This window comes from Miscanthus floridulus, chromosome 15 (genome assembly GCF_019320115.1).
Source record: "Miscanthus floridulus cultivar M001 chromosome 15, ASM1932011v1, whole genome shotgun sequence".
In the NCBI taxonomy this organism is placed as follows: Eukaryota; Viridiplantae; Streptophyta; class Magnoliopsida; order Poales; family Poaceae; genus Miscanthus; species Miscanthus floridulus.
In genome coordinates, this window is record NC_089594.1 from 61,714,913 (window position 1) to 61,742,025 (window position 27,113).

Below are 27,113 nucleotides of genomic sequence, written 5' to 3' on the forward strand. Positions count from 1 at the left end.
CTAGTTGTACTTGTTAACATACATCCACTTGGTCGCTGACCATGCATTTGTCGCCTTTAATCACTGGACTTGCACCTAAGTTAAAGCAGAGATTTGCAGTTGAATAAAATGGCATGACACTTAATCAACTGTATATTGAAAAACATGTCATAGCAACAAGATTGGGTGAAACTCACCATGCAGGCTTTTGGGATCATGAGATCCATCAGGCTTCATGCTCCAGAAAAGTAATGCATCTCCCATTTTAGTTTTAACAGATATACCACTCTTTAGCTTTGGACATTGAAACTGCTTGCCTTTTGCTGTCGCGTTAGGGAACACAGTCTCGCCACCCTTTTCGACATCCGAGCTAGAAAAATTCAAATATTGCCGTGTAAAAATGATAATCTCACATTTTTCAAATTTGATCAGAAAAAATGTCGCATATTCATAGAATACAAGTATATTATAATAATACTTACAGATACTCCCTCCATACTAAAAAATAAAGTCATTTTGGACAACGACACGGTCCCCAAAGTATTACTTTGACTCCTTGTTTTTTATAAAAATATTTATCAAAAAGTGATATATGTATATTTTTATGAAAATATTTTTCAAGACAAATCTATTGATATGGCTTTCATATTTCTAAACTCAACGACTTAAAAGTTATTCATGATTTATATTCTTGATGTTTGACTCAAGCATTGTCCAAAACGATTTTATTTTTTAGTACAGATGAAGTACACAAGTAGAGTCGCCATATGAGGGCCTCCATTTTCTGTGACGAAACCACCGTCAGTGTAGTCAAAGTGAGGCTCAAACTTCTGTCCAATTGCATAGTGGAGAACATGAAGGCCCTCACCATTCTCTACAAAATTACAGGAAAGCAATTAAATTAAAATAAGAAAAAGGTGCTACTGGCATTTGAAGTAAATTGCGTGCTGTATAATAAAATAATCCGACACGATCACACGAATGGCATTGCGCCCATCAGGTTATGCTGTTATGGGCGGTTACTGGTTTTCCATTTGCTGTATTAATAAAGTACTCCCTTAGTTCCAAATTATAAGTCGTTTGACTTTTTTTACATAAATTTGCTATGTATCTAGATATAACATATGTCGATATACATAACAAGTTGATGTATAAAAAAGTCAAAACAACATACTTTGGAGCGGAGGGAGTATCTCTTATTGATGGTATACATCTACCTCTGTTATATATTTAAATGCACAATTAGATGTCAAACCATTCACTTTAGGAAAACTGCACCTAATGTACAGTTCTAACCATCTTAGTTTTCGAGACGACATAATGGTGAGTGCACAATTAGCACATTCAACTGTTTTACATTGTGCAGTTTTTAGTGAAATAATCCGACATAGTGGCATGCATTATATAACATTGAAACCTCCAAGGCTAGAGTGAAGTAGACAGAGCATGCTATCCAAGAACTGCAACACAATTTATCAAATGCGCGAGTAATTAGCTGTGTCAAACAGCACCACCCAAACATCGAATGTAGTGATCATACTAAATATTCTTTTCACTGAAAAGTAGTCAAAACATATTGTCGGTGTTTTGGACCCGAGGGTCCTCAACCAACTAGTGAAATGTACCGCGTGCCCCTAATCCCGGATGCTGATGCAAAGAGACACAAGGTTTATACTGGTTCAGGCAATAGTTACCCTACGTCTAGTCTGAGAGATCGATCTTGTATTCCTTGCACCGAGGTGCTCGTAGTAGGGGGTTACAAGCTGGGCGAGAGAGGGAGCTAGTCCCAGGTCTCTGCGTGGAACGGTGTGGATTGCTTGAGATGTTGATCTCAGGCAGTGCGGAGGAGTGCGCGTATTACAGAGTGTTGCACGCTTCTTGCGCGTGTGTGGGTGAGTCTACGTGAGTCTCTGCATCTGAGTGTCTATCTGTGTTCGTCCGTGTTCGTGAGTTCGTCCTCCCCCCTGGAAACGGCCCCGGTCACTCCCTTTTATAGTTGAAGGGAGGACATGGGTGATACATGTGTTTGTCACGCGGCGTTTTGTGAGCGGAGATGGTGTGTCTGAGCCCTGTAGCTTATCACTGTGGCGGCATGGTCGATGGAGCGGTCTTGTCCTTGATGCACTGGAGCGACGCGCTGGTCACGCCCGATCCTGTGCAACGTGGGAGCTCTAGTGATAGCTTGACGCAGGGCATGGCACACACTGTGGACGACGTGCCGGTCGCTGTATGTTGACAACGTAGAGAGTCGAGGCCTAGTTGGTGCAGAGGTCGAACCATCATGGGGGGCTCGGCGGGCGCGAATCCCGAGGCTACCAAGACCCCGAAGCGGATGGCCGAGGCTCGGAGGGAGCAGTTGGTCCTGTACACTGATTCTGAGGCTACAGGTACCCGGACTTGACTGCCCATACCGCGCTGTCCTCGGAGCAGGGGTTAGTAGCACAGTGCAGTACGAGTGTCAGTCGTGGGCACAGTGCCGAGCACAGCGGCCGGTAACCCCTGCCCCGTCCTGTCCCGGACGGCATGGTGTTGATGCGACTCCCATCTTGTCGGTCACTCCGCTGTGTCAAGCTGTCGTTCGGCTGACATCGCGGGAGTGGTTGGGCGCGCTAGTTGGACGTGATGTTCTGTCAGGGAAACCGGTCGAGGCGGAGGCGATGGGGTTGTCGCCGAGCCGGCCTTGAGCGAGATGGAGAATTGGTACCCCATCCGAGGCCTTATGAGCCGGCCTTGAGCGAGGCGGAGAATCAGTACCCCGTCCGAGGCCTTACGCGTGGGGTCTCGAGCGAGACGGAGAATCGGCATTTCGCCCGAGGCCTTACGTGCGGGACCTCGAGCGAGGCGGAGAATCGGTTCGAGATGGGCCGGGTGGTCCAGCCGATCCTCGAACAAGGTGGGGGTTTAGCCCGTAGTTGTCTCTTGGCTTCGATTTTTAAAGGGTCTAAGCGATTTTTTTGGCTCTTGCTTAGGGGACCCATTTTTGTGGTACCCGACAGTAGCCCCTGAGCCTCAGGGAGAGTGTGAGCGCTCTTCCTGAGGTTTCGCTGAGACTTGGCTCGCGGTAGCTCCTGACGGGATGATATTTCGTACTCGAGGCCTCAGTGGGTGCGCGTGAGCGTACCCGCCGGGTGTAGCCCCCGAGGCCCTGGAGGAGTGGATTTATTCCTCTAGAGGCTTTTCTCATGTTTGAGCGAAGGGTCTTATCGCGTTTGCCGAGTACACGAGTGCGAGTTCGGGTCGCTGGGTCTCGGCTTGGTTGTAGGAAGAGCCCCTGAGCCTCTGCACGGAGCGAGAGGGCGATCAGGAGTTCTCCTGGCTTTTTGTGCAACCCTCGCGCATCCTTTTTGTTCGGAAGGAGGGGTTGTTTGCCGAGCCCTCGAGTGCGAGCCTAGGTCGCTGGGTCTCGGCTTGGTTGCAGGAAGAGCCCCCGAGCCTCTGCACGGAGCGAGAGGGTGATTAGGAGTTTCCCTAGCTTTTTGCGTGACCCTCGCGCATCCTTTTTGTTCGGAAGGAGGGGTGGAATATGCCAGGCTACCCTCAGTGGGCGCAAGCGGTGACACTTCCAGTGAGCTGTTATCGGGTAAGTCCGAGTGGAGGCCCATGCCCCATTCGATAGGGGTCGGCTAGCGGTCCAGAGACGCACTCCAAAAGTACCAGAGGGCTTCTCTAGTGGGTCTCAGGGCCGTTCGATTGGCTCTGGGGGCTCAGTGCCTACCTACGGTGGGATCCCATTCAGAGACTTCCCTGCTGGTCTCGGACATGACTTAGGGCATCCCAAGCATTTGCTTGCTTGGGCCTCGGCCATGTATGGGCTCGCCCATAGTCATACCTGACTCTGTTGTCCTGGGGCGGCTGTCAAAACCCTCGAGGATCCAGCCTTTGAACCCCTGGACTGTAACAGGCTCGGTGCCTTTTATCGCGTTTTTCCCTATGAGTTCGGGTTGCTTGTCTTCGACCTGGTTGCAGGAAGAGCCCTCGAGCCTACGCACGGAGCGAGAGGGCGATCAGGAGTTCCCTAGGCTTTTTGTGCGACCCTCGTGCATCCTTTTCGTTCGGAAGGAGGGGTTGTTTGCCGAGCCCTCGAGTGTGAGCCTAGGTCGCTGGGTCTCGGCTTGGTTGTAGGGAGAGCCCCCAAGCCTTTGCACGGAGCGAGAGGGCGATCAGGAGTTCCCTTGGCTTTTTGTGTGACCCTCGCGCATCCTTTTCATTTGGAAGGAGGGGTGGAATATGCCAGGCTACCCTCGGTGGGCGCGAGCGGTGACACTTCTGATGAGCTGTTATCGGGTAAGTCCGAGTGGAGGCCCATGCCCCATTCGATAGGGGTCGGTTAGCGGTCTAGAGACGCACTCCAAAAGTACTAGAGGGCTTCTCTAGTGGGTCCCAGGGCCGTTCGATTGGCCCCGAGGGCTCGGTGCCTCCCTACGGTGGGATCCCATTCAGAGACTTCCCTGCCGGTCTCGGACATGACTTAGGGCATCCCAAGCATTTGCTTGCTTGGGCTTCGGCCATGTACAGGCTTGCCCATAGTCATACCTGACTCTGTTGTCCTGGGGCGGTTGTTGAGACCCTCGAGGGCCTAGCCTTCGAACCCCTAGACTGTAGCGGGCTCGGTGCCCAGTTCCTTAGTCTGAAAGGAATCGGGTGGGGGATATTCCCCTCCCATCGGCTGACAACGGTAGGCGCGCCTTTTGAGGTGGTTTCTCTGGGAGGCAGAACGACGCCTGCCATCGCAGTGGTTGGATGTGACGTGATGTCTGTGGATGGGACGTTACCGTGTGCGCGATTAATGAGGAAAAGGTGAGCGTGGGCGGTTTAATCGGATCTAGATTAACTGCGCCAGATCTGAGGGAAACTTCCCCGGTTTTGTTGCCCATCCATTTCGCCCCCTTCCTGCATAAATACGTGACGAGCCTCGTCCCTCTCCTCCTTACCTTGCCTGCTTTCACCTTTTCTGCCCTCGAGCCATCGCTAAGAACAAAGAGCGTCTAGGAGAAGAAGGGAGAAGGGGGAGGAAGAGAGGGAGGGAGCGAGCCTTACCACCGTAGCCACATTCCCACAGCACTCATGGCCGGCGGTGCTGTTGTCATTCAAGCGGATCCTTGGGGTCCGCCCGACGTGTCCATGGAGACGCTGCAGTTGCTCGTCGATGATGGCCTCCTCTGCCTGGTTACTGACCCCACCAGGCCAGAGTGGATTGCTCCAGTGGGCGAGCAGGAGCCGAGGACACATGATGGCTACATCGTGAGCTTCGTGTCCTTCCACGAGCGTGGTCCCAGCCTACCGGTGGACCAGTTCATGCGGGCACTCCCGCACTACTACGGCGTGGAGCTCCACAACTTCAACCCCAACTCCATCGCGCAGGCAACCATCTTCATCGTCGTCTGCGAGGGGTACCTGGGCATTGCCCCCCACTGGGAGCTATGGCTCCACCTCTTCCGAGCGGGGCTCACCACCAAGCCGACGGGCACGACGGGCATGCGGAAGGCGATGAGGGCCGGCGGTTGCACTCTCCAAGTGCGCCAAGACTAGCAGCTCCTCTACATCCCGGCCCAGCTTGCATCGTCCAACCGTTGCTGGTACAACAGCTGGTTTTACCTCCGCAATGATGACGACGGACTTCCCCCCTACACCGGGTGGGTCGTGGAAAGCCTATCGGAGAAGTGGAGGTACGGCGTCCTGGTGGTCGATCAACCCAAGCTGCAACTGCTCCTAGAGGGACTGGAGAGGCTGTATAGCCATGGCCTTACAGCGGTTGTGGTCATGGTGGCCTTCCACCATCGAAGGGTGCTGCCGCTGATGGCTCGGCAGCGGCGCTTGTTTGACATGACACTAGATGAGCCGATCGAGGGCATCTAGATGTCTATCGTCGCCCTCTCTGATGAGGAGATTCTCTATCGGGTGAGGGAGATGGTGGAGGGGTGGCTGAGGAGCGGTGGTCTGACCCCTATCATGATGCGCCCGTCGCGGGGTTACCTCTCTCTAGTAAGTCATGCGTCGCTGTGGCTCCCGAGGCCTCCTCGTTCCTCATAGTTTCCTGTTCCCTTATTTGTGTTCGTTGTTCCTGCAGGGGATGAGGGATGTGCGAGCCTCCCCGCCGCCTGTTCTCGAGGACGTAGAGCGGTGGGCGATAAACCGGGTGCATGCCGAGGCACAAAAGAAGAGGAAGGACGCTGAGAAGGCAAAGCGCAAGAGGAAGAACCTTGAGCATGAAGAGCGGGAGAAGCATTGCTGGCAGCAGAGGCACGATGGTCTCCCGGTGGAGGCGTCTCCGTCACCGTCGTTGTCGGACTCCCCGAGCGATGACGACGAGAGCAAGGCGGGGCGGGGTACCCTGGACCATCTCCCTGACATTAGGGGGATGGCGCCCGAGGCATTGGCGAGTAGCCCAACGTATCCAGGAGGAGGAGGAGGAGAGGACGCCTCGGGGCCAGTGATCGCCCACCCTAGGGCCAAGGCCGACACGCCCAAGGCATGAGCGTTAGGGAAGCGAGCCATCGGCCCGGTGGGCTCGACGGCAGAGGTGGAGCAGGCGGCGGCGGCGGTGACGCAACCACCCCCGTAGAGGGTTGAGGGGGCACCGAAGCCCAGCGAGGGCCGGCCAGCACCGGCGGACATAGAGGCCATGCCACCACCGCCGCCATCGCCGTTGAAGAGGACGAGGGACGCGGTGCAGAAGCAGTTGTGTCCCCGGTCGAGGTAAGTGTTTTATCAGTGGAGTTGTAGTATCTCCCGGTCGTCCCTTGGTCGTATGCTAACTTTGTTAGTGCTCTGCCCTCAGTCGGAAGCATCAGGCAGAAGTGCCCACCCTGGCGCCATGTAAGGTGCTCAAGGTGAGCACCAGCTCCACCGCCCAATGGGTGGTGGAGGCGCAAGCCGCCATACAACGTGGCGCGGCCTCGGCCAGGGCCGACCCGAAGGAGCCAGACGCCCAAGGAGAGGCTACTGAGGCGGCCATGAAGCGAGCGGGGGAGGAGGCGCCTATGTCCCTTGAGGCCGAGGCCCACAAGTCAGATGGGGTCAAGGCGCCCTCAGTCACTGAGGCCACCAAGGGCGAGGTGACGGAGGCCAGAGCCCCCGGGACCACTGAGGCTGGGGTGGTGGAGGCTGGCGTGAGCGCGACGAAGCCGGTGGCCTAGGAAGCAGAGATGGAGGTGGGGCAAGCTTCAATACTACCCCCGGTCCAAGGCCCACCGCCGTTGTAGGAGAGCATTCGGGAAGTGGAGGTCCATTTGATCTCCTCCGACGATACTTCCCAGGGGAAGGAGGTGGTGGATGCCGAGGCGGCAAGCACTGTGGAGCAGCCGGCTCCGACCTCTGGCGAGGGAAGCTTGGCCCTTATGCGGGTACAACCCGAGCCCCATGGGTGGGATCACCCACGTGTCTTGTGGCGGAGCTGGGACTACCCTGAGGGGAGCCTCTGTTCGCTCTCGAGGACGCGGCCGAGGGGGGGCGCTGGAGCACTTTTGAGCAATATCGCCATCTGGCAGAGCGATCACTGTGGACAGCGCTGTCCATCATGGCTGACGATCTGCCCGGCGTCGCCTAGGTACGCGCCTTCTTTTCTCGTGTGGTGTCATCTTTTTCCCGAGTTCTCTCGCAGCGCTTGACGTCCATTCTGCCTATCTAGGAGCTTGAGGACCGGTCCCTCGGGAAATCACTGTTCCTCTAGCATGAGAGGGGCGTCTAGGACTAGCTCCGGCAGCAGAAGGACCTCCTTGCCGGTGCCAACAAGCTTCTGTCGATACGGAGCGTGGAGGTGGAGGACCTCCGCCTTTGCTGTGCTGATGCGAAGGCCGAGGTGGCCACGGCTCAGGACCAGGCCACCCCTTTGGCGGTGCGGATCAAGGAGCTAGAGGAGGAGCTGACCCGGGTGGCCGGCGAGCGGGACACCTTCAGGTCCTAGGCCAAACAAGTGGAGGCCTCTACCAAGGCCATTGCCGGGCAGCTGGGGGTGAAGCAGGGCGCACACCTGCTGACAAAAGGTGCCTTGGCTGAGGCCTCTCGGGTCGAGGCCCTAGCTTTGAAGGAAAAGACCGAGGGTGAGTCCCGTTCCCCTCGTTTTATTTGTTTTTCTTGTGTTCGACCCCTAACACCCCGATGTGATGCAGGGTTGGAGAGGGAGGCTTCTAGGGCGGCCGAGGCCTCTTGGGTCGAGGTCTAGCGCTGGAAAGAGAAAGCCGAGGCCTCTCGGGTCGAGGTCCAACGCTGGAAAGAGAAAGCCAAGGGTGAGTCCCATAGGCCTTCGCCCCTATTTGGCTTATTTCCTTTTGCGCTTAACCCCATCCTACTTGTCTTGGCGTAGGGTTGGAGAAGGAGGTCACCCGGGCAGATGAGGCTTCCATCGTGGTGCAGGCGGCGCTCGAGGCTGAGATCAGGGAGCACAACGCGCTACAGAGCATCGCCCGTACCGCCTACGAGTCCCTAGAGGTTGAGGGGGTCCAGTCGGGTAGCTCCCTTGGGAGCCGCTTGACCGCGTTGAGCGGCCAAGTGCGCGAGCTACTCCAAGGGGCGCTGCACACGGGCGTCAAGCGTGCCCAAGCTGTTGTCTCCTCACACTATGCCAGCATCAACCTCGAGGCCATCAGCGATGGCTATGTCTTGGCTGAGGACGACGAGGAGGCCGAGGAGGAGGTCATGAAGCTAGCGGAGGTGGCTGAGGCCCCTAGCACGGCGCTGGCCAAGCTGTTTGAAGAGGAGGTGGTTCCTCCTGCGCCGACTGTCGACGCTGGCGATCCTGAGTTCTGACCTAGGCCAAAGGGGCCGTGCAAATAGATTAGGGATTATGTTACTGTATCATAACGCTGGTGGACGTCGAGGCCTTTTAAAGTACTCATGTATATGCTTTTTAATCGTTTTGTATTGTATTTCCGAGCCTCTGCCCTCTGTCTCGTCTCTGAACATATCGCTTGCAAAAAACTTCCTCGGAGCCTAAGCTGCCCCTCGGGAAAAAGGTGGTGAGGGAGTGCCATAGCCCGAAGGCATAGGCCGTCTCATGGCTCGGCCGGTCTTTTGGCCCTGAGACAGACTTTCGGTCCTTAGGTTTTTTACAATCGATTTGTCAGAGTACACTAGAGAGTTTGGCGTAGAAATTTTTTCAAAAAACAATTAAAAAATGGTCCCTGGGACTACGGGGGTCCCCCCCTTCTAGCCCCCGAGGGAGGCTTGGTTCTGTAGAGGCAGAACTGAGTCTTGTTCGAGCCTCGCGGTGGGTACCTCTACAGAGACAGAGCCGAGTCTCCCTTGTAGCATTATCGTAACGCTGATCCCCCATTGATAGGTTCGGGGGGTTTCTAAAAAAATTAGAACAACTAAAGAACGCTTCTTTACCGTATTTCTAGAAACAATGTATACAATGCTTGGAAATTTAAGGGTAGAAGAGACATAGCTATTCTATGTTCCAAGCATTGGTGAGGATTTTGCCCTTCTCGTTGGCTAGGTTGTAGGTCCCGGGCATCAGCACTTGGGCGACGATGTACGGCCCTTCCCATGGCGGGGTTAGCATGTGGTGGCCCTTGTTGCTCTGCCTCAGTCTTAGCACTAGGTCGCCCACCTTTAGGACTCGGCCTCGAATGCGCCGGGCTTGATAGCATTGTAGAGCTTACTGGTACTTGGCCAAATGTAGTAGTGCAACGTCACGGGCTTCCTCTAGTTGGTCGAGGACCAGGTGGCCTAGGAGAAGGGCTATGGTCCTCCCCACTGTCGTAGCGACTGCCTTGGTGCGGGTGGTAGCCTCGGGCGAGCACCTCGTTGTCGTGGCGCCGCCGCCTACTGACCACATCGTGGTCGCCTTGTGCCTCGCATCGGTTGCCAAGGCGATCGTGCACCAAGGGGGGCCCGTTGGCCGTTGGGGCCCAAGCAGGCTCAGGACGAACCGAGGCACCTCTACCCCGCCGAGGTGATGCCACGGGTAGTTCCGAGGCGCCTCCGCACCGTCTAGAGGCAGAGCTTTTGGCCTGCTGTACCGCAGCGGTCTCGAGGAGGTCTCGGAGCTCGCCGTGGACCAGTCGCCCCTCTGTGGTAGAGGGCTCGGGCATAGTTCAGAGTAGCATCGCCGCTGCCGCGACGTTCTGGCTAGTGCGATTGAAGATGGGGGGTTGCTCGCCCCCTACGTTGTTGTTGATGCAGTGGTTGATGTCGCGAGCCCTCTGCCGGGCTGGTCCGCCATCACCGCGACCCCGCTGCTCTTGCTCGAGAGTGTCTTGGAGCTGCTGTAGAAGGAATCGATCTTGTTCGACCTTGGCCTGAAGCTCACAGAGTTGCTCCAAGTCAAGGTGTCGAAGTTCCTTGTGGGCGGGGTTCTTGTTCCACGCTGTCGGAGGCTCGATGCGTGGAGGTGCAGGGTCGCCTACCCCCTCACGGGGCGGGCAGTGACTGCCTGCCCCTTCGTCCTCATCGCCCACACTCGGCATCCCGAACTCGACGTAGAAGCACTCACGAGTGGGATCGTAAGTGCCCTCGTCGTCAGAGTTGGAGTAGCCGAAGCAGTAGTCGCTCGCGGCCAGGAACCGACGCATGGCTTTAGGGTCGCGAAGCTCAAAGAAGTCTGCTCTGGCCCATGCCTCGTCCTCCTCCGAGGAGTCAGCGTGGGTGTGGGTTGAAGTTGTGGCGTCGAGGTCGAGGGCGAAGTGTTGGTGGCATCCTGAGGGCTCCGCGTGAGCGGAAGCGTAGGCGGAAGCATAGGCGGCGGTGGTGTTGCCAAACCCGAAGGGGTACGGGGATGGTGCCATCACCGGGCTTTGCTCCGCCAGAGTCGATTCCTCAAGAGGTGGCGGGACAGAGCTTGATGACGGGGCGTCGCTGCGCGCCACCGGCGTCTTTCCCTTGCTCAGGCTTAAGCTGGATAGGTCCCCAAGTAGGGACTCCGTACCAACAGCCGGGCATGGGATGCTGTGTGGCAGAACCTCTTAAGTTATAGGGCCCACATGCACCTGTCACTGTCCGACGACCTTTGACATTTATGCATATGTTTCCAATAACTTAAAAAGACTGTCGGGTGTCCTCGGGAAACCCCGAATCATCCACGATTTCCGAGCAGGATCACGTTACAGAGTCAATGCAGTATTACAACATTTATTCAAATATCAAAACCAGAGTAAAAACAGCGGAAGTCTTACAATAACATAGTTTACAAACAGTTGTTTCAACCCTTACAAACTAAGTTCCATAATTATTACAAACCATAGTAGTAGTAGAGTGGCATAACTAACATATACTTAACACACAAAATAAACATCCTGCCCAAGGATCACACATTTAATTCTCATCGTCAGAACGAACGATAGTCATGCAGCACGATCCAAAACAGATCTGCTCATGAGGCTCACCTGCAACAAGGGGTCAACGAACCCTGAGTACAAAGGTACTCAACAAGACTTATCCGAAATCTTAACTGATAAACTCAGTAATGCAGGCTCAAGGATTCAAGGTATAGCTTTAACAATGATCAAAGTTCTTTTGCGTAAAAGCTCTTTTAACAACATTCTTTATATAGAAAACTTCTCTAGAATTATATACAAAGCTGACACGATCCGCACTGAGATCATGAAACTTCATATCCAACATCTTCACAAGCCTTATTTAAGTTCTGGTTATTAATTCTACGATGATGAACAGTGAGTTGAGTCTCCATAACCGAGGAGCAACGACGATTCAAACCGATTAAAACCCAGCTGGGGATTCCAGACCACACGACATATGCAGGTCCCCGACCTACATATACCAACCTACCCTCAGATCCTCTAAAACAAGAACGGGTCCGCGCCACCCGAGAACACAGTACTCCACCATTCCAGCCCATGGCCACGTGGGTACACGCTATTCCCGCCATCTCTCCACTCCCAGTGCGCAAGTAGCCATTCTCGTAATAGAATTGCCAAGTTCAGGCTTACCGGAGTATGTGGTTAGTACTACAAATTCTCACCTCATGCAATTCAACAACGGACGTGCCTTAATCGACACAGGCGGAAAGAACCCGCTCACAAGACCTCCATGTCTTGTGGCTCACACTCACCGAGTCCGCCCGGTCTAGATTTATTACTCCACATTCCCATATCACATGTTAACATAGTTAACCAGTGTTCCATTTGTAACTTGCAGGTGGCAGGTAGTTACCCGACCTTCATCGTTCTACGCATGGCTAAGCAAAACTAGGCATATACGAGTTTAAAACTGGTAATATGGTAAATATGGAATAACAAGGGTGGTAATGCAACAATTAGGCTTTTACTTAACTCCTAATCACTTAATGCAGTAACGGAAAGCAAAAGCGAAATTAATTTATAAAACACAAGGTAGGGTTGTATGCATCCGGGGCTTGCCTTCGTTGACGGAAAAGTCCGATTCCTGCGACGTTACACAAGTATTTGACCCGACCTCAACAGACGGATTAACCTCTTCAACAGCTTGATTAACTACCACGTTTTCACCTTCGTTCACTATACGTAATAACAATGCCATGTTTAATATGATGCAGAATTTGAAACATGATGCTCGATGAGGGATGAAAAATTAATAATTTGAATACAACTTTCCTTCGCGGTACAGTTGCAAGTCAAACAAACTAATTCTTTTTCGTAAACACATACATCAACTGCCAAGGATCATTAACAACAAATGACCCAAGGTCATCACTCAATCCAAAATTTCAAACAAAACCTAAATCACTAAAGGTTACTATTTGCTTTTATGAATTAATTATTTAATTCAAAATTATGAAATAAATCAACTTATTCTAATTGAGCCCAAAATTTTAGTACATGTTCATTACATGTTAACTAAGTGGCAAAACAAATTTCATAATTTTTGGATAAATAAATAAGCCTAGAAAAATCCTGGAAATCCATTTATGAATAAATTGAGCAATTTTTATCACATTTAAAACTTACTGAAAAACATTATTTCATATTTTTCTTAAATACTATACATCTCAGAGAAGTCACACAAAAATTTTCATAATTTTTGGAGCTCTAAATAAATCTACACAAAAATAACAAAAACATACACTATTCATTCAAATCTGAAAATAGAAAAATCCATTTGAACGCTGAGTCACTGACATCGGACCCCACCTGTCATCTTCTACCTCCCGCGTGTTGACTACGACGACGACGGCGCTGACCGGTGCAAACTCACCGACGGTGAGCCCAAAGGCGACGGTCAAGGTACCAAAATGACCACATCATCACGGCACATCGACTGAAGGCACTAGCTAGACGAATTACTATGAGTTACGAGCTTGGCGTCGGCCATGGCGGATGTGGTGGCTCGGCGACGTTACGCCGGCGAAATGAAGCCGAAAACAGGGAAACAGAGGGCATGGGAAGGTCCAGTAGCTCACCACGAACACGTTCAAGCAAGAATTAAGGCCGGAGAAGTAACGTAAACACGGGTCGACGTGAACAGCAGCGGCGGCGGAGCAAGGATCGTCGATGACGGTGTGCCGGCGACTGCAGTGGATAAAACGGCCAAACAATAGTGAAATGAGCACTACGGCATCGAGACGAAGCTAAAGGGACATCAATCAAGGGCAACGGCTCACCGATGGACTCTGGCCACGAAGATGCGCATGCGACAGTGAGGTTACCGGCCGCGAGGAAGAAGGCGATGAAACTCGAGTTCCCGGTGAAGACAGGCCAAATTGGTGGGTCAGATGGACGCGCAAGGTTCAGGCGGAGCTGGGACTAGCTTTAACAGCGACGGTGGAGCACGACAACGACGGCACGGGCTCGCCGGAGATGGAGCAGCGGCGACGGGAAAAACAGAGAGCGAAGAAAGAAGAACGACGGCGGCTCCAGAGCTTTATAGGGCAGCCAAGGAAGCGCAAGGAAGCCATGACGCAGCCTTTAGCGCGCCAACGCGACGCCCAGACGGCCACGCGCGCGACTGGAAGCAAGCCGAAGATCGCCGCCGGTGTAGCCTGAGCGGTGAGTACTGTTCACAGAAATTACAAGTTTGCCATTCGCCAAATTTCACAAATTACTCTCAAATTTTCATAACAACTCAAAAATCTCCAAAAATAAAAGTTGTTCAAAATCAAAAGTTCTACAACTTTGCTTTTATAACCATCTCCTAATTCGGTCTAGATTTTGAAATGAACTTTTGAATTTGAATAGGGAAATTTACCGAATTACGCCTTTTTGATTTACTCAAAAATTTTCTAAACAACTTGAAAAACTCCAAAAACAAACTTTGTATAACTTGCCAAGCTCTACACTTTTTCTTTTGGGCCCAACCCCAAAATATGCTTAGATTTTGAAATGGATTTTCAGGGTAGGGTTTACATGTTGAAACGCGGGGTTTTCTCGAAAAATTCAAAACCCAGTCAAACTTTGAACTTGAGTCAAACAATACAATTCAACACTCATTACACAAATGTAAACTTGTTTTAGTAAATGCACATCAAAGTTTTCACCAAATGCCAAATGCTTTGCAATGCATATGATGACATGTCAGATTTTAACATTTAAACACCCGAGGTGTTACAATCCTTCCCCCTAAAAGAAATCTCGCCCCGAGATTCAAAGCCATAGGGTATGTAATGGAAAAGGAAATGTGTCGCAAGAACACATACAAACTCTGTCCATAAAACAGCTAAGGTTACTTTTTCAAAACACAATATGTACCACCGAGCTCAACTAACATTACTCGATTCTATATTGACGCTAAAAATTCAGGAAACTTTTCTAACAAGTAATCTTCTGATTCCCAAGTAGCTTCCTCTTCTGAATGTTGATTCCATTGTATTTTATAGAACTTGATTGTCCGTCTTCAAGTAACACGATCTTTCTGATCTAACACTCGGATAGGATATTCGGAATAAGTTAAATCCGGTTCTAGTTCCACTCCTTCAACTTCAACATTTTGTTCAGGCACTCGGAGACACTTCTTCAATTGAGAAACATGGAACACATCATGCACAGCTGCAAGATGTTCAGGTAATTTCAAACGATATGCTACTTTTCCATACCTTTCTAAAATTTGATAGGGTCCAATATATCGGGGTGCCAACTTTCCTTTAACACCAAAACGGTTAACTCCCTTCATTGGTGATACTTTCAGATATACAAAATCTCCTTTGTTAAATACCAATGGTCTCCGTCGTCTATCCGCATAACTCTTTTGGCGGGACTGAGCTATCTTCAAATTACTCTGTATTTGCCTAACATTGTCTTCTGTTTCTTTCACAAGATCAACTCCAAAGAATCTTCTTTCTCCAGGCTCAGACCAACTCAATGATGTTCTGCATCTACGACCATAGAGTGCTTCAAATGGAGCCATTCTAATGCTTTCCTGATAACTATTGTTGTATGAGAACTCGGCTAAAGGTAAGCATTCATCCCATTTTTTTGGAATAGTTAAGGACACAACACCTTAACATATCTTTATTGAATTGTACCATAGCTTACTCTAGACACATTACATGGAGCTTACTAATGTACAAACAAACCTACGGGTACGAAAACAGAACTACATAACTTAACTAAAGCTACTATTATACAACTCTCCTCCTTTCCTCAATTTCTTCAAACTTCAGGCTCGGTATCCATTCCGGAATTATTACCGCCTTCATCATCACTTTCATCGATCATTACTAATTCTTCAGGATCTTCTTCTTCTTCCTCTCCCAATTCATCATCATCGGCAAGGATGACACCGGGGTCCATGGCATCAGCTTGAGGCTCATGATTTGGATTCAGTAGATTGCTAAGCCTATGAACTTCCTCATGTAGATAGGTATTATGTTCTTCTAAATCTTCTACATAGAATTCTAGCTCATGAGTTCTAGCTCTAGCTACATTTTCCCTGTGCCAAGCTTCATTTCTTCCCTCCACCGTACGAACTAACATACTTTCGCAGTTCCTATGCGCGGTGGTGAGCTGCCTCAATTGACCCTGTAATTCACCTATTTGTATAACATCCAAAGCCCTATCTCTAGTAGATTGTGCTAACTCTGCGGAAATCCTCTGTATCTCTGCCTGAGGATCAGGCCTAGTACTGCTACTGCTAGCACCATCATTTCTAGGGGCAAGTTGGTGACGAGGAACTCCTTTGGGTCCGGTGGACTTACGGGGCGTCATCTTGGCACAAGCCATACTGTAGGAAACCAATTTAATCCAAGTAAGACCATTTGATCAAAATCCAAAGAGTAGCTAAGATGGATTACATTCCTCAAACCAGTCTCACTACTTAACTCCAGACTAAGAGGTGAAGGAAGTAACGAGTGAATTATTCATGATGCATGAATCGTTCTTACGAACAAAAACATCAAAGTTTATAATGCACATAAACAACATTTATTTTTATATAGGGCATAGCATAATTACTACTCCACCACACAAAACATTTTAATCAAATAGGGAATGGTGAGAAAGAATTAAGATAAGTCAGAAGCAATTTGGACCAAATTATCAAGTTAAATTTAGTCATCCCAATTCATTTTGAAGTTTTCGTAAAACAATACAGCAAAACCTTGTAACGAACGCTCTGATACCATTCTGTGGCAGAACCTCTTAAGTTATAGGGCCCACATGCACCTGTCACTGTCCGACGACCTTTGACATTTATGCATATGTTTCCAATAACTTAAAAAGACTGTCGGGTGTCCTCGGGGAACCCCGAATCATCCACGATTTCCGAGCAGGATCACGTTACAGAGTCAATGCAGTATTACAACATTTATTCAAATATCAAAACCAGAGTAAAAACAGCGGAAGTCTTACAATAACATAGTTTACAAATAGTTGTTTCAACCCTTACAAACTAAGTTCCATAATTATTACAAACCATAGTAGTAGTAGAGTGGCATAACTAACATATACTTAACACACAAAATAAACATCCTGCCCAAGGATCACACATTTAATTCTCATCGTCAGAACGAACGATAGTCATGCAGCACGATCCAAAACAGATCTGCTCATGAGGCTCACCTGCAACAAGGGGTCAACGAACCCTGAGTACAAAGGTACTCAACAAGACTTATCCGAAATCTTAACTGATAAACTCAGTAATGCAGGCTCAAGGATTCAAGGTATAGCTTTAACAATGATCAAAGTTCTTTTGCGTAAAAGCTCTTTTAACAACATTCTTTATATAGAAAACTTCTCTAGAATTATATACAAAGCTGACACGATCCGCACTGAGATCATGAAACTTCATATCCAACATCTTCACAAGCCTTATTTAAGTTCTGGTTATTAATTCTACGATGATGAATAGTGAGTTGAGTCTCCATAACCGAGGAGCAACGACGATTCGAACCGATTAAAACCCAGCTGGGGATTCCAGACCACACGACATATGCAGGTCCCCGACCTACATATACCAACCTACCCTCGGATCCTCTAAAACAAGAATGGGTCCGCGCCACCCGAGAACACAGTACTCCACCATTCCAGCCCATGGCCACGTGGGTACACGCTATTCCCGCCATCTCTCCACTCCCAGTGCGCGAGTAACCATTCTCGTAATAGAATTGCCAAGTTCAGGCTTACCGGAGTATGTGGTTAGTACTACAAATTCTCACCTCATGCAATTCAACAACGGACGTGCCTTAATCGACACAGGCGGAAAGAACCCGCTCACAAGACCTCCATGTCTTGTGGCTCACACTCACCGAGTCCGCCCGGTCTAGATTTATTACTCCACATTCCCATATCACATGTTAACATAGTTAACCAGTGTTCCATTTGTAACTTGCAGGTGGCAGGTAGTTACCCAACCTTCATCGTTCTACGCATGGCTAAGCAAAACTAGGCATATACGAGTTTAAAACTGGTAATATGGTAAATATGGAATAACAAGGGTGGTAATGCAACAATTAGGCTTTTACTTAACTCCTAATCACTTAATGCAGTAACGGAAAGCAAAAGCGAAATTAATTTATAAAACACAAGGTAGGGTTGTATGCATCCGGGGCTTGCCTTCGTTGACGGAAAAGTCCGATTCCTGCGACGTTACACAAGTATTTGACCCGACCTCAACAGACGGATTAACCTCTTCAACAGCTTGATTAACTACCACGTTTTCACCTTCGTTCACTATACGTAATAACAATGCCATGTTTAATATGATGCAGAATTCGAAACATGATGCTCGATGAGGGATGAAAAATTAATAATTTGAATACAACTTTCCTTCGCGGTACAGTTGCAAGTCAAACAAACTAATTCTTTTTCATAAACACATACATCAACTGCCAAGGATCATTAACAACAAATGACCCAAGGTCATCACTCAATCCAAAATTTCAAACAAAACCTAAATCACTAAAGGTTACTATTTGCTTTTATGAATTAATTATTTAATTCAAAATTATGAAATAAATCAACTTATTCTAATTGAGCCCAAAATTTTAGTACATGTTCATTACATGTTAACTAAGTGGCAAAACAAATTTCATAATTTTTGGATAAATAAATAAGCCTAGAAAAATCCTGGAAATCCATTTATGAATAAATTGAGCAATTTTTATCACATTTAAAACTTACTGAAAAACATTATTTCATATTTTTCTTAAATACTATACATCTCAGAGAAGTCACACAAAAATTTTCATAATTTTTGGAGCTCTAAATAAATCTACACAAAAATAACAAAAACATACACTATTCATTCAAATCTGAAAATAGAAAAATCCATTTGAACGCTGAGTCACTGACATCGGACCCCACCTGTCATCTTCTACCTCCCGCGTGTTGACTACGACGACGACGGCGCTGACCGGCGCAAACTCACCGACGGTGAGCCCAAAGGCGACGGTCAAGGTACCAAAATGACCACATCATCACGGCACATCGACTGAAGGCACTAGCTAGACGAATTACTACGAGTTACGAGCTTGGCGTCGGCCATGGCGGATGCGGTGGCTCGGCGACGTTACGCCGGTGAAATGAAGCCAAAAACGGGGAAACAGAGGGCATGGGAAGGTCCAGTAGCTCACCACGAATACGTTCAAGCAAGAATTAAGGCCGGAGAAGTAACGTAGACACGGGTCGACGTGAACAGCAGCGGCGGCGGAGCAAGGATCGTCGGTGACGGTGTGCCGGCGACTGCAGTGGATAAAACGGCCAAACAATAGTGAAATGAGCACTACGGCATCGAGACGAAGCTAAAGGGACATCAATCAAGGGCAACGGCTCACCAATGGACTCTGGCCACGAAGATGCGCATGCGACGGTGAGGTTACCGGCCGCGAGGAAGAAGGCGATGAAACTCGAGTTCCCGGTGAAGACAAGCCAAATTGGTGGGTCAGATGGACGCGCAAGGTTCAGGTGGAGCTGGGACTAGCTTTAACAGCGACGGTGGAGCACGACAACGACGGCACGGGCTCGCCGGAGATGGAGCAGCGGCGACGGGAAAAACAGAGAGCGAAGAAAGAAGAACGACGGCGGCTCCAGAGCTTTATAGGGCAGCCAAGGAAGCGCAAGGAAGCCACGACGCAGCCTTCAGCGCGCCAACGCGATGCCCAGACGGCCACGCGCGCGACTGGAAGCAAGCCGAAGATCGCCGCCGGTGTAGCCTGAGTGGTGAGTACTGTTCACAGAAATTACAAGTTTGCCATTCGCCAAATTTCACAAATTACTCTCAAATTTTCATAACAACTCAAAAATCTCCAAAAATAAAAGTTGTTCAAAATCAAAAGTTCTACAACTTTGCTTTTATAACCATCTCCTAATTCGGTCTAGATTTTGAAATGAACTTTTGAATTTGAATAGGGAAATTTACCGAATTACGCCTTTTTGATTTACTCAAAAATTTTCTAAACAACTTGAAAAACTCCAAAAACAAACTTTGTATAACTTGCCAAGCTCTACACTTTTGCTTTTGGGCCCAACCCCAAAATATGCTTAGATTTTGAAATGGATTTTCAGGGTAGGGTTTACATGTTGAAACGCGGGGTTTTCTCGAAAAATTCAAAACCCAGTCAAACTTTGAACTTGAGTCAAACAATACAATTCAACACTCATTACACAAATGTAAACTTGTTTTAGTAAATGCACATCAAAGTTTTCACCAAATGCCAAATGCTTTGCAATGCATATGATGACATGTCAGATTTTAACATTTAAACACCCGAGGTGTTACATGCTGGTGGAGCACGGTGCATCATCCTAGGCTCGTGCGGTGTCGGGGTGGTCTCGCTCGCGTCGTGCCTAGCGAGCGTGACTGATGAGGACATTGCCACGCTGGACACACCGACGCCATGGTCTTCCCCAAGTTGCAATTCGTTTCCAACTCAGCTGCCACGTCGTCCTCGGATTCAGCAGACACGTCGTTACTGTTTCGGTCATAACTTCCTCATACGACATCGAAACGGGCCGTTCTTGGATGCGTTGGAAAGGGGACGACGATGCCGTCGTTTTGGATCTGGTCCCAGCTCCAGAAGGTCCATGGATCATTCTGTGTGACCACAGCAAGGTGCTGCGTCACCTATTTGGGCCAACTTGGCCATGTATCGTGTCGGGCCTTAAGCCCAAGTTGTGGGCGCCCAACCCCTGGCCGTCCCCAACCCTAGGTCGAGTCTTTAGACTATAAACACAGCCACCGCCGCTGCTACACAATTGGGTTTTGTTTAGAGTTTAGTTTTCCCTCGAGAAACTGAATCGTTGATTGTAACTGTGGTGACAAATCCTTTTACAGTGATCCAGGGCCCCCGTTCTTGATCTCCTCCACTGTGTCGATTAGTCCTTTGGAACCGAGTTCTTGAACCCTCTATTGATATTCGCGTCATTCATATTTGCAATTTCAGATTGCGTGTTTTACCTTCTTGCTTGTGCTCTTCGATTCGCTTGCAGGAAAAGCCTTCTTGGCGAGGTCAATCAAGTTGTGCTTGGTTGATAACCAACGGAGCGGTGGTGTAACGGTTGCAGGGTTCGAATCGTGTCTGATTTGAAGCCGGATCGCCAACGTCGAGATCTCCACAAATCGAACTTACCGGCTACCTCTCGGAAGATCGAGCCTATACTCATCAATTGGTATCAGATATTTCAGGTTTACCGTGAGGTATAATCTCGTTTGCCTTAGATTCATATTTGTTCATTACCTAGAGTCCACAAAAAGCCCAAAAATATTTCAATTTCCGCTGTCCTATCGCCCTTTGTGCCTTTGCAATTTCATTTCAGATTCGTGTTGTTCAGTTTGTGTCCGTGGTCGAGTCTTGTTGCTGGTTTAGGATTGTGTTCGTGGTCGTAGTTCAATCGCCCGTTGCTGTGATTTTGTTTTCCGCCGCTATCCCATCCACCGTTCCCAAACAACAAGTCGAAGCCACCACATTACTCGACTTGCCCCGCTAGCCGCCTTGTGTAACTTCTCGCCGCCGCGCAAACCCTAGATAGGTTGCCAGCCGCTCTTATTTTGCCTGCATCGCAGCCCTCCTTACATCATCAGGCGAATACCTACTGCTGTGATCGGTGTTAGAGTTTAGGGATGCTTTGCCCTAACTGTCGCCGCCGTGTTGTGCCTCCCGGAAAACATACCTTGAGATACCTTCGGTAAAACAGGCATAACTTTTCGCTCGTTTATCAGAAAAATCTAAAATTTTTTGTGCAGCTTCTTGACACCATTTGGACCCGACCCAAACTCGGCTTCGCCCTGTTTGGTTTCATCAGAATTGCCAAAAAAATTCGGGAAAATATAGAAAAAAAATTGTCAAAGTTTTTGCACGCTTTTCAGAGAACGTGCTGAATTTCTGTAGACCACATCCCACCTCAGTTGTAGGTGCCAATTTTTGTGGTTGCATCTTTTGTGATCCTTGTTCAGAGAAAAGTATAAAAAAATAGTAAAAAAAAAGTTTGTTTCCTACTAGTGCCTTTTGGGAAAATCCGGGAAAAATTCAGGAAAAAGGAGAAATCCGGGTTATTTGCTTGTTCTGTGAATTCTTTCGATCGTCCTTTGTTTTCACCTTGTTGCGCTACGTCTCGACACGTCTTAGCCAGCAACTGTGATTTGTACTTTGGATCCAGATTGAACAATCGCTACTCTGCACTCGTTAATTGCTAATCCTTGCTGTCATATTGTGTGCCTACCCATAGCTCCACATATTCTTCTATCAGCACAGGTTCATCTTGTAACTGTTACCCACGCTCAACAACAGATTGCTTCGCCACTTTGGTTTTGCTCCTGTTTGGCGTTGGTAAGAATACAGGCAAGACGGTGGTAAGCCGCTTGTGATTTTGCATTCCACTTTCACCACCACCACTTATTTCCTTTTAGTTGATAGGGATAATACTTTGGTGTTGTCTTTTTCTATCTTCTAACCATGGCAGGAACTCCGACGGACTTCAATGAGTGCATGTCCAAGGGCGAGCTTGCAACGTTCATGACTGAACAACGCAATCTTATGACCGAGCTGACGCGCAACGTGAACAATCTGGTCACCCGCATTGAACAGCTTGAGCAACGCCCTCCACCTTATCGTGCTGATGATGAAGATGCTGGTGATGAAGATGTGTATGCTGACGGTGGTGCCCGTCGCCGCCTCAACTTCAATCGTCGCGGTATGGCAGGTAATAATCATGGTAATAATGATCATTTTGCTAAAATTAAATTTAGTCTACCACCTTTTGCTGGTAATGTTGATCCAGAGGCATATTTAGATTGGGAGCTTGCTGTTCAACAAAAATTTGATTCTCATAATGTTCCTGCTGAGCATAGAGTTAGACTTGCTACTAGTGAGTTTACTAATTTTGCTTTGTTCTGGTGGAGTGATCTTTGCAATGCCAATAATGCTGCTGCTGTGCCTCAAACTTGGAATGTTTTAAAGCAACGTATGAAATCTCGTTTTGTTCCTCCTTATTACCAACGTGATTTACGTTTGAAACTACAAACTTTAAAACAAGGTGATAAAGGAGTAGAAGCATACTATCAAGAATTGCTTATTGGTTTAGCACGTTGTGGTATAAATGAAGATGATGATGATGCTAGTGCTAGATTTTTTGGTGGTTTAAACCATGATATACAGAACATACTTGATTACAAAGAATGGCGCAATTTTTCCCAATTGTATCATCTTGCTATTAAGGCCGAACGAGAAGTACAGGGACGCAAACAACACCATCCTCTCAGGTCTAACAATGGGAGGAATTTTCAGCAGCGTTCCGAGACGGAGACGCCCAACCTTCCTGTTGCACCACAGCCATCTACACCTCCATTTTCTTTCGGGGTAAGTAAATTGTCTAATGTGCAGTTTCCACAGCTGAAGAAAGGTGGCACTCCGGGTGCTTCTACTAGCTCCTCCTCGTCCAGCTCTAAAATCATTTGCCACCGATGCAAAGGCATGGGACATGTCATGAAGGAATGCCCCAGTCGTCGTGCTTTCATTGCTACCGAGGATGGATATGTAAGTGCTAGTGATGTTGAAGATGATTTAGCCCTTGCTGCTAACATTGATGCAGATCCCATCGAGGGCGATCATGACAAGGAGGCCATCACCATTGACTCTGTGGCTGCTGCCGCGGACTACCCTAGCCTTCTTGTGCAGCGTGTGTTGAGTACACGTGTGGGTCATGAAGAAGAGATGAAGATCCAACGCCACAATTTGTTCCACATGTATCTCATTGTGCAGGGTTGTCGTGTTCTCACTATCATTGATAGCGGGAGTTGCAACAACTTGGTGAGTTCAGATTTGGTTGACAAGCTTGGCTTGACCACACGACAACATTCGTATCCATATAAACTTCAATGGTTCAATAATAGTGGTAAGACTAAGGTAACTAAATCAGCACGCATTAGCTTTTTCACAGGCTCTTATCATGATACTGCTGATTTTGATGTTGTCCCTATGCAAGCTTGTTCCATTTTGTTAGGTCGCCCATGGGAATTTGATAATGATGCCTTACACCATGGTAGAACTAATACATACACTATCATACATAAGGACAAGAAAATTACATTGCTGCCTTTGTCTCCTACGGATATTATTAAACATGCTAATGAGATCAAAAATAAACCTCCAACAGACATTGCTAAAAATAATGGGATTAAGTTAAAAGGAGGTGATTTTCTTGCTACAACTCCTGCTACTGCTGAGTTATGTGATAATCCTGATGCACCATGTTATACTATGTTTTGTCAACCTTTTATGTCTGGTGCATTGCCTGCTGTCACTAACCTTTTGCAGGAGTTCGCTGATGATGGGATGGAGTCGAGGACGACTCCAATTCTACAACGTGGGAGCTCCAGTGATAGCTTGACGCAGGGCATGGCACACGCTGTGGACGACGTGTCGGTCGCTGTATGTTGACAACGTAGAGAGCCGATGCCTAGTTGGTGCAGAGGCCGAACCATCGTGGGGGGCTCAGCGGGTGCGAATCCCAAGGCTGCCGAGACCTCGAAGCGGATGGCCGAGGCTCGGAGGGAGCAGTTGGTCCTGTACACTTATTCCGAGGCTACAGGTACCCGGACTTGACTCCCCATGCCGCGCTGTCCTCGGAGCAGGGGTTAGGTAGCATAGTGCAGTACGAGTGTCAGTCGTGGGCACAGTGCCGAGCACAGCGGCCGGTAACCCCTGCCCCGTCCTGTCCCGGACGGCATGGTGTTGATGCGACTCCCATCTCGTCGATCACTCCGCTGTGTCGAGCCGTCGTTCGGCTGACGTCGCAGGAGTGGTTGGGCGCGCTAGTTGGACGTGACGTTCTGTCAGGGAAACCAGTCGAGGCGGAGGCGACGGGGTTGTCGCCGAGCCGGCCTCGAGCGAGACGGAGAATCGGTACCCCGTCCGAGGCCTTATGAGCCGGCCTCGAGCGAGGCGGAGAATCGATACCCCGTCCGAGGCCTTACGCGCGGGGTCTCGAGCGAGACGGCAAATCGGCATTTCGCCCGAGGCCTTACGTGCGGGACCTCGAGCGAGGCGGAGAATCGGTTCGAGGTGGGCCTGGGTGGTCCACCCGAGCCTCGGACAAGGTGGGGGTTTAGCCCGTAGTTGTCTCTTGGCTTCGATTTTTAAAGGGTCTAAGCGATTTTTCGGCTCTTGCTTAGGGAACCCCTTTTTGTGGTACCCGACACATATCAACTTTGAACCCAAGCACGGTAGGTACCAAGTACTAATACCACCGTCCTGGAACGATGCAATTTTAGGTCTGCATCTAGTCAAACTATTTCAAATTTGACTAAATTTATAGAACAAATCACTCAAAACTTTGAACCCAAGCACGGTAGGTACCAAGTACTAATACCACTGTCCTGGAACGATGCAATTTGAGGTCTGCATCTAGTCAAACTATTTCAAATTTGACTAAATTTATAGAACAGGTCATTAAAATTGACTATGGCAATACATTTCGTGACTAACCTAGCTAATTATACTTATTTAATCTCATCATATTGACATTTTTGCAAAAACTTAGTCAAATCTAAAATGATTTAACTCAGTACTATGCTAGAATCGCATCCTTTTTTCGGATGGAGGAATTGAAGTACATACCTATAGGTATTGAGGTGTAATCTGCTATCCTTTTCTCAATTGTAGGAATAATTGTGTCCTGCCCTATTGTAAGAGACATTCCTGAACTTGTTCGATAACTGCATATACCGCCATCAAGCAAAATGAGTATCACTGGTAATGTAACCTTGTAACATCCCTGAAATTGGGATTTCAGCAATGCTCAAACCTGCTTTCCTTTCTCTCTCCAGTCTGGGGATCAACTACTTTGGACCATGTCATGTGGGGCTTTGCCAGTGAAATCAAGTGGTCACATTCTTTCTTGGACTGAGAACGAACAGCGTAGGATTCAGTGATTACCAGATTACATGGTGAAGCAAACTAAAATGAACAGAAAGACAGTCGACAATAACAAAAGGATCAGGTTGCAAATGAACAAGAAATTAATTAGTCATGACATTAAAATTAAATCAACAGCCAACAGACATGACTTCATATATACACATGTTCAAAATCTTTTGCCAAGTGGGAATAAGTAGAAAAAAATTGATAAACATAACATGAACCTCCCCATTCATATATATACTGTATGAAATTACGAGAGTGAAGATTACAATGCACATCGTCCTGCTCCGCTAAAAAACACTATTAGTACTAAATCTCATGACATCTGTATATACTAGTAGACGTTTCAAGTAAGCTGCCAATAGTGCTACCGCCATATCGTCCCACTATGTTCTTTTGTGCATGTATCATAAGTGTACAAAACCATAATAAGGGATCGGATTAATTCGTAAATAAATTAAATCCAAGGTAATTTTCAGTGGAAAAGGGGCAATGAGCTAGTGGATGGCTAAGCAAATTCGATCGCACAAGCATCAACTTATAACGGTGGTTTGGTGTTTTGCTGCGCGCACTCACGCAAAACCGAACAAAAACAACTCGGTTGAAGTCTCCTATTTATTAACCAGTGTAGAAAGATAGCATGTAGAACATCATATGGTCTTTTCCTCGTAATAATAGAAAGGAACGAGGCAAGGGACTCATAAGGAAGTTGTGGTACACCGTAGCGCGGGGCTCCGTTGACAACTCCTCCATCGAGGGACATCTCTGCAGGTCCCGTGTAGAGGAATTCGAATTGGATATAATATATAACGTGGCATCCATAAATTTCTTATCCTACCATCAACAGCTGTTTATCAGAATACATAATTGCTCAGTGTATTATTAACGATTAGTTTTGCTAGCTAGTTAGGCTACCAGTCAAAGGGGCTGACTGATATACGCTCGTAGTGCGTGGGGAAGGTAAGAGCATCTCCAAGAGTTTCCAAAACAATCTCTCAATCCATGATTTTTGGTGAGATAGAAAAAAATATATCTCCAAAACTCCCAACCCCACCTCCCAATCCTCAACCTAAGATGGAAGGATGTGGCAAAAAAAAAAGTAGGACCGGGTTCCAAATATAAATGTAAAGAAAGTATAAAAGTAGTGAGGGTGATCCAGAAATAGTACGGGATTCATGAAATTACCTTATATATCCTTTAAGAGCCAGATTTTGGAAATTGTTGGAAGGAAGGCAACAAATATACTCCCAACTTTTTTTTAGTCACTTGGCAAACTCATTATTAGTTTACCAAGTAATTTTTTAAAAAAACTATTGGAGATGCTCTAATAGCTAATAATAAACCTCAAATTTAACTTCGCATAGATTTCTGACCATATACGAGAATACATGTTGACCTGAATTTAGAAGGA

The 27,113-nt window shown here is 48.2% G+C and overlaps 1 pseudogene; it reads right to left on the minus strand.

Moving 5' to 3' along the window:
• On the minus strand, positions 1-26,455 carry LOC136508581 (probable prolyl 4-hydroxylase 3; annotated as a pseudogene).
• Between the last annotated feature and the right edge of the window lie 658 nt (positions 26,456-27,113).